A 14,799-nucleotide genomic window follows, 5' to 3' on the forward strand; every position below is an offset into this window, starting at 1 on the left:
GTAGTTGCTGTAGATCTGGGTTGTGTCATTGGAAGTAAAATAAACAAATGAGAAAGGTCAGATTTTAAATATGGTTTAGAGAAGAATCAATGAGACCCATTAAAACAATCAGAAAGGTTTTGAAAAAAATAGATAAATATGAAGGGATTTATAAAAAAAAAAGAACCTATACCCCAATTTTGCTGTCCTGACTAGATTCTGTGAAAGGAATGGTGCAGGAGACAAAATGGCTAAAGGGAAAGCAGGAGCTACCAGTCCCAACCTGCAGCTGCAATCCAAGGTGCCTACAGATGTGGTCAACGTGACACGTGCAGGGGACAGGTGCAGAGGAATGGGCAGGCAGGAAGAGTGGTCCTGAGGACAGTGGTCTGCCTACTTGCTTTTGCTTCTTGGCCTTTCCGTGGGTATCAACAGATTCCTAGGCATTATGCACAGTCTCTTCATCCCCCAGGAACTGCATGGGCTTGATGGGCTTTTCTCATCCAATTCATAGGCGATGGGAATATTATCAGCAGCTTCAGCTCTATGATATTCTCTCCAGAGAGACCATCCAGATGCTTGACAGTGACCAGAAGGCTGCTGTCACTGGCTGTGATCAGTGCCCATTTCCTCTCCTTGATCTAAGGCACAATCTCTTCATTCCAAAAGGGCATGGCTCCGCAGTGTGATCTGCATACCTGTTAACCCTACTGATGTTGCTGTAGAAGGGATGGTCAGGCTCTGTGGGAGTGTGGAGGAACATAGAAGCTCCTCCAGTCTTTTCCTGGGCCTCCCCATGCTTGGAAGCATTTTATGCTTTATTGAGGTCAGTTAGGCCCCCAACGTGCCACTCTTTGAGGTTCCAAGTCCACAAAACTGGCAGCCACATCTCATCAACAGCATCCAGCAACATCCAGAGGGTCCAAAGGTCTCTTTTCTGCACCAAGGTGAAAAAGATGCCAAGGTATCCCCAACATCTCCCAGGGCTTGGGGCTCAGGTTGGCATCCTATCAGCCCTAAGTTGATTCTTCAGGTTCTAGATGTTCTCACCATGCCAGTTCAGTACCAGTTGTAGGGAGCCACAGCAGCGACACGGAAATGCAGCTCCACAGGGATTTGCTGAGATTCCAAAGTTGTAGCTCCGTTCACTGGCTGCACCTGTGCATTCACGCCTGTACATTTTTATGTGAAAGCTTTGGCTCAGCTTCTCAAACACAATCATAATTAGCAGATCTTATGGTTCTCTGGCCCTCTACAAAATTAAGAAGGAAAATAGCTTGAGCATCCCAAAGGGCTATTGACATGATGTTTATTGACTAGTTCAGCTTGGCTTTGACTGGCTCATTTCCTTCTCTTGATAACCATTGCTATTGTTGTGTTTTGTCCTCAGGATGGTACTGGTAAAATTATGTTTCATCCCCTGTTATACTTCTTCAGTGAAACATTTTAAGATCCTGATCCCACTTCATCAAGATTCCAATTGAGAGCACTGTTTTTGTCTAACTGATACAGGTGCAACAATGTTGGCACCTATTTTGTAAAACGTTTGTTATATTTTATTTTTTCAGTCATTGCATAAGTTGGACAATGATGTCTATGATGTTGACTACTATTAACTGTTAGTCCTCTTCAATTAGGACATAATATTATGTATTTCCTCACAAATTGAGATGGATGCTATGGGGCTGCAGGCCCCATCTTCAACATCTTATCCTTTCTTATTAAAACAATTTGCAATTTGCTGATATCCTTGGGACATTGTTCCCACAAAAATCATGAATGGGGGACAGTGTTGTGGCCTAGCAGGTTAAGCTGTTGCCCATATGGATACTGGTTCATGTCCTCGTAGCTCCACTTCCAATGCAGCTCCCTGCTAATGATCTGGAAAAATGGATAAAGATGACCAAAATATTTGGGACCCTGCCACCCATATAGGAGACCAGGAAGAAGCTTCTGGCTCCTAATTTCAGGTTGGTCTAGTTCTGGTAGTTGTGCAGTAAACCAGAGGATGGAAGATCTCTATGCATTTCTCTCCCTATCTCTTTAACTCTACCTCTTAAATAAATAAATGAATCTTTTAAAAATGTTTCAAAATCTTGGATCAAGTGATATAGTTCATACAAATTTAAGTGCCTGTCAGACACTGATTCAGAAATAACACCTTTGGGAATTAGTAAGAGAATTCTGGTATTTTGGAATAAATGCAAGGTTTATATATAGATTTTTGCAGTGTTAATTTTGTAGATGGCACTGATAAATACTAAACACAAAAGAAAAATGAGAATTTATTATAGTTTCTGTCATTTCTAAATATTTAGTAACATTTACCAGAATAATGCTAGAGTGAATGGTGTTGGTTAAGAAGCCATTGCATTTTTAAAGATTATTTTATTTACTTGTTTGAAAGAGTGACAAGAAGAAGAGAAGAATGACAGAGGGTGAGAGAAAGAGAGAGAGAGAGAGAGAGAGAGAGGTCTTTCATCTTCTAGTTAACTCTCTGAATGCCCACTGTGCCAGGCTGAAGCAAGGAGCCTGAAACTCCTTGCAGAACTCCCACATGGGTGCACAGGCCCACAAATTTTGACTATTTTCCACTGCTTTCTCAGGCACATTAGCACAGGAATGGATCAGAAGTAGGGAAACCAGAGCTTAACCCACCGTGCCACAGGACTGATCCCAGTTGCATGTGTTCTTTATGAAATGGGGATTGCCATGTTAAACAAATTTCTTTGAAAACCTTGCCATACATGAAACAGAACTGAATGGAAGCCAGAGAGGAATGTAAGACTAAAAGAGGTTTGCTTTGTTAACAAATATGATAGCGTTTTTGGATGGTAAAATTGGATAAGGTAGAGAATGAGACAGATTAATCTATCGTGCTTGAATAGGTGAGATGGACCCATCCCAAAATGATGGGGTCTTGAATTAAATATGACTAGAGATAGTCCATCTATACGAACAGGAAGCCAGGATCTGAGTGTAGACATAAATAATACAGAAGATTGTTCAAAGGGAACTGACATGATTTCCTTACCATTGCTTCTGGTTTCTTTGAGAAATGAGAAACATAGTCACAAAATAAGAAGAAAACATAAAATAGTGGTGTTTGTGGAAACAAGGGAATGAAATAATTGAGAGCATGGGACAGTAAATTCTATATAAAAATGTAACAGGTTTGATGTAACAGTGAATTAGCCACTCCCATAGATACAAAGATCAGTATGGGATTATCTCAAGAAGGGATGTTTAATCAAAACACTAAACAGAAAAGTTGTTCATTGGTATAGCAAGAGAAATATTCTAGGAAGAAAAAATCTCAAAAAAACCTCATAAGACAAGAAAGAATTTGTGTTTAAGACTGAAATGAGGCTGCTGCTGTCTGGGCATCCGTGTGGGCAAGAGTTGTTAAAAAAGACATGATAATAGAATTTTGAAAGAGTCATATCCTGTGAATATCTGCAAACCAAGGTAAGAGGACTAGATTTCCATACATGTAGTGACCTATTAAAGACAAATTGCTGTTTTGTTGCTATTGGTTTTTTTTTCTTTTTTTCTTTTCTTTTATTTTTTATTTAGTAAATATAAATTTCCAAATTACAGTTTATGGATTACAATGGCTCCCCCCCCATAATTTCCCTCCCACTCGCAGCCCTCCTATCTCCCGCTCCCTCTCCCATTCCATTCACATCAAGATTCATTTTGAATTATCTTTATATACAGAAGATTGATTTAGTATATATTAAGTAAAGATTTCATTACTTTGTACCCACACAGAAACACAAAGTGTAAAATACTGTTTGAGTACTAGTTATAGCATTACTTCACATTGGACAACACGTTAAGGACAGATCCCACATGAGAAGTAAGTACACAGTGACTCCTGTTGTTGACTTAACAATTTGACACTCTTGTTTATGGCGTCAGTAATCTCCCTAGGCTCTAGTCATGAGTTGCCAAGGCTATGGAAGCCTTTTGAGTTTGCCGACTTCAATTTTATTCTGACAGGGTCATAGTCAAAGTGGAAGTTCTCTCCTCCCTTCAGAGAAAGGTACCTCCTTCTTTGATGCCCCGTTCTAACCACTAGGATCTCACTTGCAGAGACCTTTCATTTAGGTCTTTTTTTTTTTTTTCCAGAGTGTCTCGGCTTTCAATGCCTAAAATACTTTCATGGGCTCTTCAGCCATATCCGAATGCCTTAAGGGCTGATTCTGAGGCCAGAGTGCTGTTTAGGACATCTGCCATTCTATGGGTCTGCTGTGTATCTCTCTTCCCATGTTGGATCGTTCTCTCCCTTTTCGATTCTATCAGTTAGTATTTGCAGACACTAGTCTTGTTTGTGTGATCCCATTGTCTCTTAGACCTATCAGTGGGATCAATTGTGAACTGAAATTGATCACTTGGACTAGTGAGATGGCATTGGTACATGCAATCTTGATGGGATTGTATTGGAATCCCCTGGCACGTTTCTAACTCTACCATTTGGGGCAAGTCCGATTGAGCATGTCCCAAATTGTACATCTCCTCCCTCTCTTATTCCCACTGTTATATTTAACAGGGATCACTTTTCAGTTAAAATTTAAACACCTAAGAATAATTGTGTGTTAATTACAGAGTTCAACCAATAGTACTAGAACAAAACAAAGAAAAAATACTAAAATATATAAAGTATTACATTGTACATCAACAGTCAGGACAAGAGCTGATCAAGTCACTGATTCTCATAGTGTCCATTTCACTTCAACAAGTTTCCCCTTTGGTGCTCATTTAGTTGTCGCCAATCAGGGAGAACATATGATATTTGTCCCTTTGGTACTCAATTCACTCAGCATAATGTTTTCCATATTCCTCCATCTTGTTGCAAATGACCGGGTTTCATTGTTTTTGATTGCTGTATAGTATTCTATAGAGTACATGTCCCATAATTTCTTTATCCAGTCTACTGTTGATGGGCATTTGGGTTGGTTCCAGGTCTTAGCTATTGTGAATTGAGCTGCAATAAACATTAAGGTGCAGACAGCTTTTTTGTTTGCTAATTTCATTTCCTTTGGGTAAATTCCAAGGAGTGGGATGGCTGGGTTGTATGGTAGGGTTATATTCAGGTTTCTGAGGAATCTCCAGACTGACTTCCACAGTGGCTTAACCAGTTTGCATTCCCACCAACAGTGGGTTAGTGTCCCTTTTCCCCCACATCCTCTGCAGCATCTATTGTTGGTAGATTTCTGAATGTGAGCCATTCTAACTGGGGTGAGGTGGAACCTCATTGTGGTTTTGATTTGCATTTCCCTGATTGCTAGTGATCTTGAACATTTTTTCATGTGTCTGTTGGCCATTTGGATTTCCTCTCTTGACAAATGTCTGTTGAGGTCCTTGGCCCATCTCTTAAGTGGGTTTTTTGTTTTGATGTTGTGGAGTTTCTTGATTTCTTTGTAGATTCTGGTTATCAACCCTTTATCTGTTGCATAGTTTGCAAATATTTTTTCCCATTCTGTCAGTTGCCTCTTCACTCTCCTGACTGTTTCTTTTGAAGTACAAAAACTTCTCAATTTGATGCAATCCCAAATGTTAATTTTGGCTTTGACTGCCTGTGCTTCCGGGGTCTTATCCAAGAAGTCTTTGACTGTACCTATATCTTGCAGGGTTTCTCCACTGCTCTCTAATAATTTGATGGTGTCAGGTCATAGATTTAAGTTTTTAATCCATGTTGAGTGAATTTTTGTGTAAGGTGAAAGGTAGGGGTCTTGCTTCATGATTCTGCAGGCGGCACAAGGGACCAGCATTGTGGCATAGCAGGTAAAACTGCCCTGCGAAGCCAGCCGTCCATATGGGTTCCAGTTCATATCCTGACCGCTCTACTTTCTATCCAGCTCCATGCTAATGAGCTTGTGAAAGCAGTAGAAAATGCCCCAAGCGTTTGGGCATCTGCACCCATATGTGAGATCCAGATGAAGCTCCTGGCGTCAATCTGGCCCAGCCCTGGCCACTGAAGCCATTTTAGGAGTGAACCAGCAGATGGAAGATTCTCTCTCTCTCTCTCTCTCTCTCTCTCTCTCTCTCTGTAGTTCTGACCTTAAAATAAATAAATAAATCTTTTAAACAGGTACAAAGGGAGGCAAGAAACATGAAATTTCAAATGATGGACTTACTCAATAATAAACTTGTTGAGAAGGTAGATCAAAGCCAATTTTGTAGCTCTTACTTTTTGGAGCCTGTAAGTCAAATTGAAACAGTTAAAGGATTCATTAAGGAGGTGAGGAAGCATCGAAAGTTCATTAGAGTGACTGCATCCCTGAATCCATTTACCTAACTCCTCAACTCCATCTTTTTTATGAAGGTAATAGATTTGTTGATAGGATCTCATCAAACAGGCTTGCAGGTTGATCTGTTGCCTATGGCTCTGACAGCCCATGTGGGTGCCAGTTCCTGCCCTGGTTGCTCCACTTGCCCTCCAACTCACTGCTAAAAGTGCTGGGAAAGCAACAGAAGATGGTCCAAATGCTTAGGCTCCTGTCATTCACATGGGAGACCCAGATGAAGCTCCTGGCTCTTGCCTTCATCCTGGCCCAGACCTGGCCATTGCAGCCATTGGGGGAATGAATCAGCAAATAGAAGACCTCTCTCTCTTTCTTTCCCTCCCTCACTTCTCTGTAACTCTGCCTTTCAAATAAATGAAATAAACATTCTTAAAAAATAATCCACATAACAAATAATATCCCTATTACCACATGTGCTGAAATATCACAGCATTCTGTAAATAAGTATAATCATTACATATTCATCATAAAGAGAGACAGAGAAAAGGAAAGAAGGAAGGCGGTGAAGAGAGAATTAAGGGAAAAGGAATATCATCTGAAGGAAGAACTGAGAGGTGAGTTATAAGTAGCAAATTGTGAGGATATGGCTCATACCAGAAAAAGGGAAAGTGGAAGGTTTCAATACAGTAAAGAATCTTAAAACAAACAGACAAAAACATATTTTAAAGCTTCTGCTCCACAGTAAGACACAACAGCAAATACAACAGCATGAATCGCGTAACTTTCCCATTTCTTCTGTATCTGCCTTTCTTCTACATAATATTCTACAAAAGCCAGGAATAGCAGATAGTCAGGGAGAAAAAAAAAGAAGTAAAATATGCTGCTTTTTCCCTGATGCCATCTAAAAATCAAGTTAGGACTATCAAATAGATTTTTTTTGAGATGCTTTAAATTATATGACAGATTGAAGATTTTATATTTCACTAGTCTGGTCTTTTAATATCAGAAAACAAGACTACTCATCAATAAATGAATGTGAATAGCAAAATCTATAGAATCAGCTCAAGGATACATTTTGGGATGAAGAAAAAATTCCAATAGTGATTTTGAATTGCAGTGCTAAGACAGTGTAGACATGCTCCCTTCTTTCCTCATTCTGAATCCAACTCATTTAATAAGTGAATCATATGTGTGTTTTGACAGGAGCCTTTTGAAGGGTTTTGGCCATGAGATGATTTTTCTAATTAACAGATTGAGCTGAACACTTTACTAGTTATGTGGGAAATGGATTTTAGGAGAGGAAGCGAGATAGCAAAGGAATAAGTTATGATGGTAGGACAATAGTCCCCCCCAAAAAGAAAATAGTCCCATGAAAAGATGGTGGTAGTTTGGGCTAAAGTAATTAGTGGAGATAGAGAAAATTGAACACTTCTGTGATATGCTTTGAAGATAAGTTCAACAGGACTAGTTGATACGAGTAGAAAAAGGAGTAGAAAAAGAGTGTGATGAAACTGCTATAATTTGGTCTCATACAACTTAGTACTACCATTTACTGAGATTTAGACGATGAGGCAAGGAATGGAGTTCATTTAAGGAGATATATCAGTAGATCAGTTTTTGTCATATGAAATTTGAGGTGCCAAGAATATATACACTTGGAGATATGACATTTAGAATTGGTGGTGTGAGCCTGGAATTGTGGAAGAAATAGTTTAAAACAAGACATCCATGAAGTATGTATATCAAGAAAATAGTAGGGGTGCCAAGATAGACAAATAGGGCACTACCACATTTCAAGGGGTTCAAGCAGAGGAGAGGAACAATGAAGGGACTGAGCAGGCAATATAGTTAAGCAAGTAGAAACAAAAACAACTTTAGTCTCACAACCCCATAAGAAAAACAATTTTTTCCAAGAAGAATTGGTTAAACAACAGTTTCAGATCCTGCGAAACTTTAAACAAAAATATATTCATTAATGATCTTGGCAAATATCCTCAGTGAGATCAGGGAAAAAGATATGGGTGTGAGAGTTGACAAGAGAATGGGAGATAAGCAAATCTACCCACAAACTATATGTACACCATGCTACCCAGAATTTAATGAAAGACCAATAAACACAGAAATTAGAAGATACATGGTAAAGAGCTTTTTTTAAAAACAAAAAATACATTAACACTCAAGAGCATGTTTGATCACTGATGAGAATGATTCAGTGTAGGTGGATGCTTCAGTAATGTCAGATGGCGAAAAAATATAAAGAAAAACATCATTGAGAATTTAACATCATTAAGAATTTAATGAATGAAATGCTAAAGAAAATTCTGGAGGAGGGTGGCCTTGATGGTAGCAAAGGTATGAAGATACTTCAAAAAGTTCATGGGAAACGGAATAAAAAGTATGACCTTATTTTGGTACAAGCTTTTTAATAATATGTGGAAAATGCATATTATGAGAAATTATGCATGATTTAAAAATTGCTTTTGTAGCAAACATAAACTTCTACTTTTAATTTTGTTTTTCCACTAGCTTTTTGAAGTGTCCTTGCATTTATTTTGCTGCTAGAGCAACAAAGGTAGAATTAGAGAAAAGGTAGGTTATTTTTATGATGGTGAGAGGGTGAGATGAAAGCATTCCTATGCAATGGCTTTTATTTATTTTCTAAATGAATTATTTCAAACAGCAAACTTCTTTCATCTCTGGTTTTTAGAAAATGATTCTCAAAGGTATGCATTATCTTTGTAACTCAGCTGGCAAAGTCATTATAGTGGGCATTGCCCTCTTCTGTGAGAAAAAAATAGCAGATCTAATCTGATAACTATTTTTTCACTTTCTTTAGTTATTAAGAGACTGCTAGCAATCAAGTATACAAGATTAATTTGGAAAACTGTACCTGGAATCATAATTGTGATTATTGTTTACACTCCAAAGATTCCATGACAGTTTTTGATAGAAGAAATAGTCTACATCTAAAGTGAGTGATAAGAAAGATAGTAGGAGCTTGCATCATGTTATTCTATTTAACCATAAATATTTCCCTACCCCAAATAAGCTTGTGTTTAAGAAGCCTAGATATTTCTACTTAATTCTGTTCATGTTTACAATGCATTGAAATACGCTTTTCCAACTGCTGGAAGAATTAAGTCAGTAAGAGCCACGATTAATGTCATTAAGAGGTTAGAGATAACAGAACTTAAATCCAGTTGAAGGAAAACTATAGCCAAGGAGTGTGGATTGTGGTTTACAGCTCCAATCGTCCATTTGTATGAACTACAATATAGGCACCATGTCCTGGTGTAGTGAAGTGAATGGCCCTGTTTCATAATAAGGGTAAGAGCTTGGCATAAGGACTATTCCTTAAAACTGAATGGCTCCAAGAAAAAGTAATTGATTGTAATATTGTCAATATTACTGTCACTCAGAAAATACCTGATTGTTTAATAGCCCGTAATTATAACTTGTTCCCTCTCAGACAGAAACCCTTTCTATTTCCATCACTCATTCCTTTATGTACTAATAAAAATGTGTCATGCTTGGTAATATGACAGAAGACTCTTTGCTTGTCCCACTGATTAAACTCTACTTATTCAAGCTACTAACTTAGCATATGTATGTATGCACAGATTCAGGCAGATTTCAATATTTCTGTTTTATGAAGGCAGTGGAGGATGGCCCAAGTGCTTGGGCCCTGCACCCCATGGGAGACCAGGAGAAGCACCTGGCTCCTGCCTTCGGATCAGTGCAGTACGCCGGCCACAGCGTGCCAGCCGTGGCGGCCATTGGAGGGTGAACCAACGGCAAAAGGAAGACCTTTCTCTCTGTCTCTCTCTCTCACTATCCACTCCGCCTGTCAAAAAATACATATATATATATATATATATATATTTCTGTTTTATAGCTCAATTGTAAATAAGCCAAAGTGAACAATATGAAAATAGGTTTCATCTTGGGATATCTACATTAAAGGTCGTAGTTTGGCAAATTAAATGAGTAAATTTTTTCCAAGCAAATAGAAGGTTTGAACCCAAACAGAATTTTATAGCTAAGAAATGTGAATCTATTTCTCTTATATAATACGCAAATATGTGTCTGATTTACATTGACATCAGTGAATATACCAGCATCTGTTCTTTGCATTGGTAAATTTTTATTTCTTCTGTTTTTCCTCCTGTAGATCATACATTTTTCAAAATACTGAAAAGTTACAGATATCATGAGCAGCTGATGTGTAACACTGTATGTTCCTTGTATGCCAAATACTATAAAATATAAAAGTTAATGAATTCATTCAAAATTTTGTGGAAAATAGAATTAAAGATGTTTGTTTTATTGTAGCACAGAGGGTTAATCTGTAGCTTGCAATGTTAGCATCCTCTACAAGTGCTGGTTCAAGTCCCAGCTGCTCCAATTCTGATTCAACTTCCTACTAACATGCCCAGAAAAACAGCAGGAGACTTTCCAAGTACATGGGGCTCTGCCGCCCACATGAAAGACCCAGATGGAGTTCTAGGCTCCTGGCTTCGAACTGCCCAGACCATGGCCATGGCGACCCTTTGAGGAGTGAAACAAAGTGGATAAAAGATCTCTTTTTTGGTATCTTCCTCTCTCTCTTTCTGAAACTCTACCTTTCAAGTAAATAAATAAAGCTTTTTAAAAGTAAGATGTTTCTTTTGGTGCAAAAATGTTGAAAACATTGCAGCATGTTTTATAATACATGTTTTTCTGTATTCAAAGTTGCTTCGTATGCATTGATTTCAGCTTTATCACACCAAAATAAACATCTTTTAATTTCATTATCCACAAACTTTTTGAAGTCCTCCCATGTCTTCCACCATCTCCATTTTTGTTGTGGGTGATAAAGCCTAGATTGAAAAATTGTTCCTTCCATCCTATTTCATATTCCCCTTACCCTTACCCTGTGCTGGACTCAGGCACTTGAGAGATGTTATCTGGTAGAGTGACTCTATGTGTAATGCACAGAGGATCCAAGTTATCCTGTTTATTGGGTTCTTACAGTTTCACACTGACTTTGCCGTTGGCCATGGGATAGTAAATGATGCCCTAGTGAATCCTCGAGTTTTAAACATAGCCTTTGTATTAGTCTCCTAATGCTGTTATAACCACTTACCATAGACTACTTTAGTAACTCATACTGTGTGCAAATAGTACACATTCACTATATTGAATTCTGGAGATCATAATTATAAAATAGAAACACAGGTATGTATTACTTTTCAAATCTCAAGGAAAGAATATGCTTTCTTGTCCTTTCTGGCTTCCAGAAGCCTCTATCCTTTGGCTTATAATCTTTTTTTCTTCTTTAAAGCCAGCGTTGTAGCATCTTCAAAGCTTTTTTTTTCTTCTTTTCTTCTGATACTATATTTTTATATATGAGCATGCATGAAATTACAACATCGGTCAAACCCAATACTCAGGATTAATTCCCCCTGTGGCCTTATTTTAAGACAATATGTGGCAGAAAAATTTCCTTTTGACATATAAGGTAAATTATTCACTCATTCCATGGAGTAGGAAATGGATATCATTGGAAGACCATAATTCAACTTATCACACTCCTCCTTTTCCTTATCATGTAGTAATAATCCATATTTTCCTTGACATCTGGAATCATCCACTCCAGATAGTATGAACCTTTTCTGCTTTTTGAATTATTAGCATGAGGAATCAAAAATAAATATCAGTTTCTAGTTTAATAGAATGATGGCTTTTGCCTTGAACATCAAGACTTCCAAATCTATTGAAGCTAAAGCTATAGGCAAGGGAAACAACAATACGACAAGAAGATTGTTAAGTCTAACTATGAAGGAGTTCTCTTCACTTACATCTCTTAGTTATTGGATTCTTATTTTGTCAGTATGGGTACTAACATCTTATATTAACTTGTGTTTAATTAATTGCGTCCTATAGAACAATAACCCAACATTAAGATATTACCCCAGATTGAGTCCTTCTTTTTTTTTAAAAGATTTATTTATTTATTTGAAAGTCAAAGTTACACAGAGAGAGAAGGAGAGGAAAAAAGAGAGAGAGAGAGAAAGAGAGAGAGAGATCTCGAGAGAGAGGTCTCCCATCCACTGCTTCACTCCCCAATTGGCTGCAATGGTCGAAGCTGTACCAATCTGAAGGCAGGATCCAGGAGCTTCTTCCGGGTCTCCCAAGCGGATGCAGGGTCCCAAGGACTTGGGTCATCTTCTAATGCTTTTCCAGGCCATAGCAGAGAGATGGATAGGAAGTGGAGCATCCAGGTCTTGCACTGGTGCCCATTTGGGATGCCACCACCGCAGGCAGCATCTTTACCCACTATCCCACAGCACCAGCCCTCAGATTGAGTTCTAATGTTTAATCATTAGTAGTCCTGTAATATAATGAAAGAATTCCATAAGTAAGAGTCTGTTGTTGTTTGAGTTTATCATTTTTATTAGAGTGAGTTCTTGGTGTAATGTAAATATTACATGGATAATATGTAGATAGTCTAATGTTATGCTGTACTCATAATATTGGGTCACAACACACAATTGTTAAATTTTTAAGGATGTGCAGGCTAGTGTTTGGCACAGTTGTTAAGCCACTGCTTGGGACACTCACATCACACATCAGAACGCTCAGTTCAAGTCACAGCTTCTCTTCGAGTTCCAGCTCCCTACTAATGCACACCTTGGAAGGCGTCAGGTGTTGACAAGACTATTTGGGTTTCTGCCACCCAAGAGGGAGCACAGACTTCATTTTGGCCTCTTGGCTCAGCTTGTCTCTACCCTAAATATTGCAGGCATTTGGAGAGTGATCCAGCAGATTTAATTTTCAATTAAAATGAGAATTGATTAAATATTGTTGAAATATTACTAATTGAGGGCCCAGTGCTGTGACATATTAAGCTAAGCCTTTGCCTGTGGTGCTGGAATACCATTTGGGTGTCATTACCTTCCTCGATTGCTCCTCTTCCTATCCAACTCTTTGCAAATGGCCTGAGAAGTCAGCAAAGGATGGTCCAAGTGCTTGAGCCCCTGCAGCCAGGTTGGAGATCCAGAAGAAGCTCCTGGCTCCTGGCTTCAAGCTGGCTCAGCTCTGGCCATTGCAGCCACTTGGGGAATAAACTAGCATATGGAAGACTTTTTTCTCTGTCTCTTTCTCTGTCTGTAACTTTATTTCTCAAATAAATGAATGAAAAATCTTTTTAAAAAGAAATATTACTAATTGATTACAAGATCCAACTATTGAAATTTAAGTTATTTAAACTTATTTTGGGAAAATAAAGCCACTTGTTTCACATCACTACTGTAAAAATTCTGAGCTTCTTAAGGCCATTAATATGCCCTGAGAAGATTTGTAGCCATCTGTCTACATAATGTCCTGATCAAAAGGAATAATAGAATTTTTCTTATCTATGAGGGTCATGTAATTGCAGCCCAGAATAAGTCTCTAGATTAAGCCCCCAAAGTTGCAGGAAGACAAGGTGCTATCTCCCTAAGTATGAAGCCAAGGATTTGCAGATTTGGAAAAGTCTACTATGGTTTGAATGTTCACCCTTCCCAAAACTTATATTAAAATTTAATTGCCCATGAACAGTATTGGGAATCAGGATCTTTAAAAGGTGTTTAGCTATGAAGTCTCTCTCCTCCCGAGTGGGTTTAATGCCTTTCAAAAGGAATTTTGGGTGCGATCTCTCTCTCTCTCTCTTCTTCTGCTCACATGAAGGAAAAAAAAAAAAAAAAAAAAAACCATTGTCTTCTGCTCTGAAGGATACAACGACCGTCTTGGAGTAAAGAAAATACTAATCAACATCTCTCTCTGAATGGTATTTATTGATCAGTTGCTATCAAAGCTTGACTAGGGATAAGAGTTCAACATAAGTCAACAAACATTGTGAAACTCAGTTCCATGGGATTTACAAGAATTTTATATATTATATTATTATTTTTATGATGTATCCTACATATTCTTATTAAAATAATTTTTATTATATTTTGGAAAACTGGTTGTTAAATATTTACCAGCAAAACATTGATGAGAAAACATTCTGAAAGACCACTAATAGTGATAATGGAACAAAAGAGTTTTGAACATGACGGCATGCCCGTGTGTAAATTGTGGTTGTATTCCAGGACTCTTTTCTTGATAAAAGTCTCTGAGCCCTGGGACCCCACGATATGGGGCTATATAGCCAGCTTTGGACTCTGCTGTTGTCAGAAAAGGATATCAGTGCAGCTCAGCAGAGCACTAACTGGAAGGAAGTCTATGTTTTTGAGTTCATATATAGCTTCTATCACCACTACCTATGTAGCCTATCTCACAGAAGTAGAACAAAAAACTAGATGCTCTTTTTGAAAGTTTTACTATCTTTTTTTTCTGGGAGGGTTAAAAAATGTATATTTTCAAACCTGAAGAGTCACCTGCCTAACAACATTAACCAACACTGTAATTAAGACATTAATCCAGGAATTCTCTTGCATATTTCACACTGAGTAGGATTAGACATTAAAGAAAAATGAATACAATTAAAAAGATTAAAGTGGGAAATTGACTGTCATTATCTTAGCAAGTGGCATTATCATCT

At 38.0% G+C, this 14,799-nt stretch overlaps 1 pseudogene; it reads right to left on the minus strand.

The window, feature by feature from the left end:
- Positions 1 to 166: 166 nt before the first annotated feature.
- Positions 167 to 10,771, minus strand: LOC127490797 (phosphoglycerate mutase 1-like; annotated as a pseudogene).
- Positions 10,772 to 14,799: the final 4,028 nt, after the last annotated feature.

This window comes from Oryctolagus cuniculus, chromosome 6, assembly GCF_964237555.1.
Source record: "Oryctolagus cuniculus chromosome 6, mOryCun1.1, whole genome shotgun sequence".
Lineage (NCBI taxonomy): Eukaryota > Metazoa > Chordata > Mammalia > Lagomorpha > Leporidae > Oryctolagus > Oryctolagus cuniculus.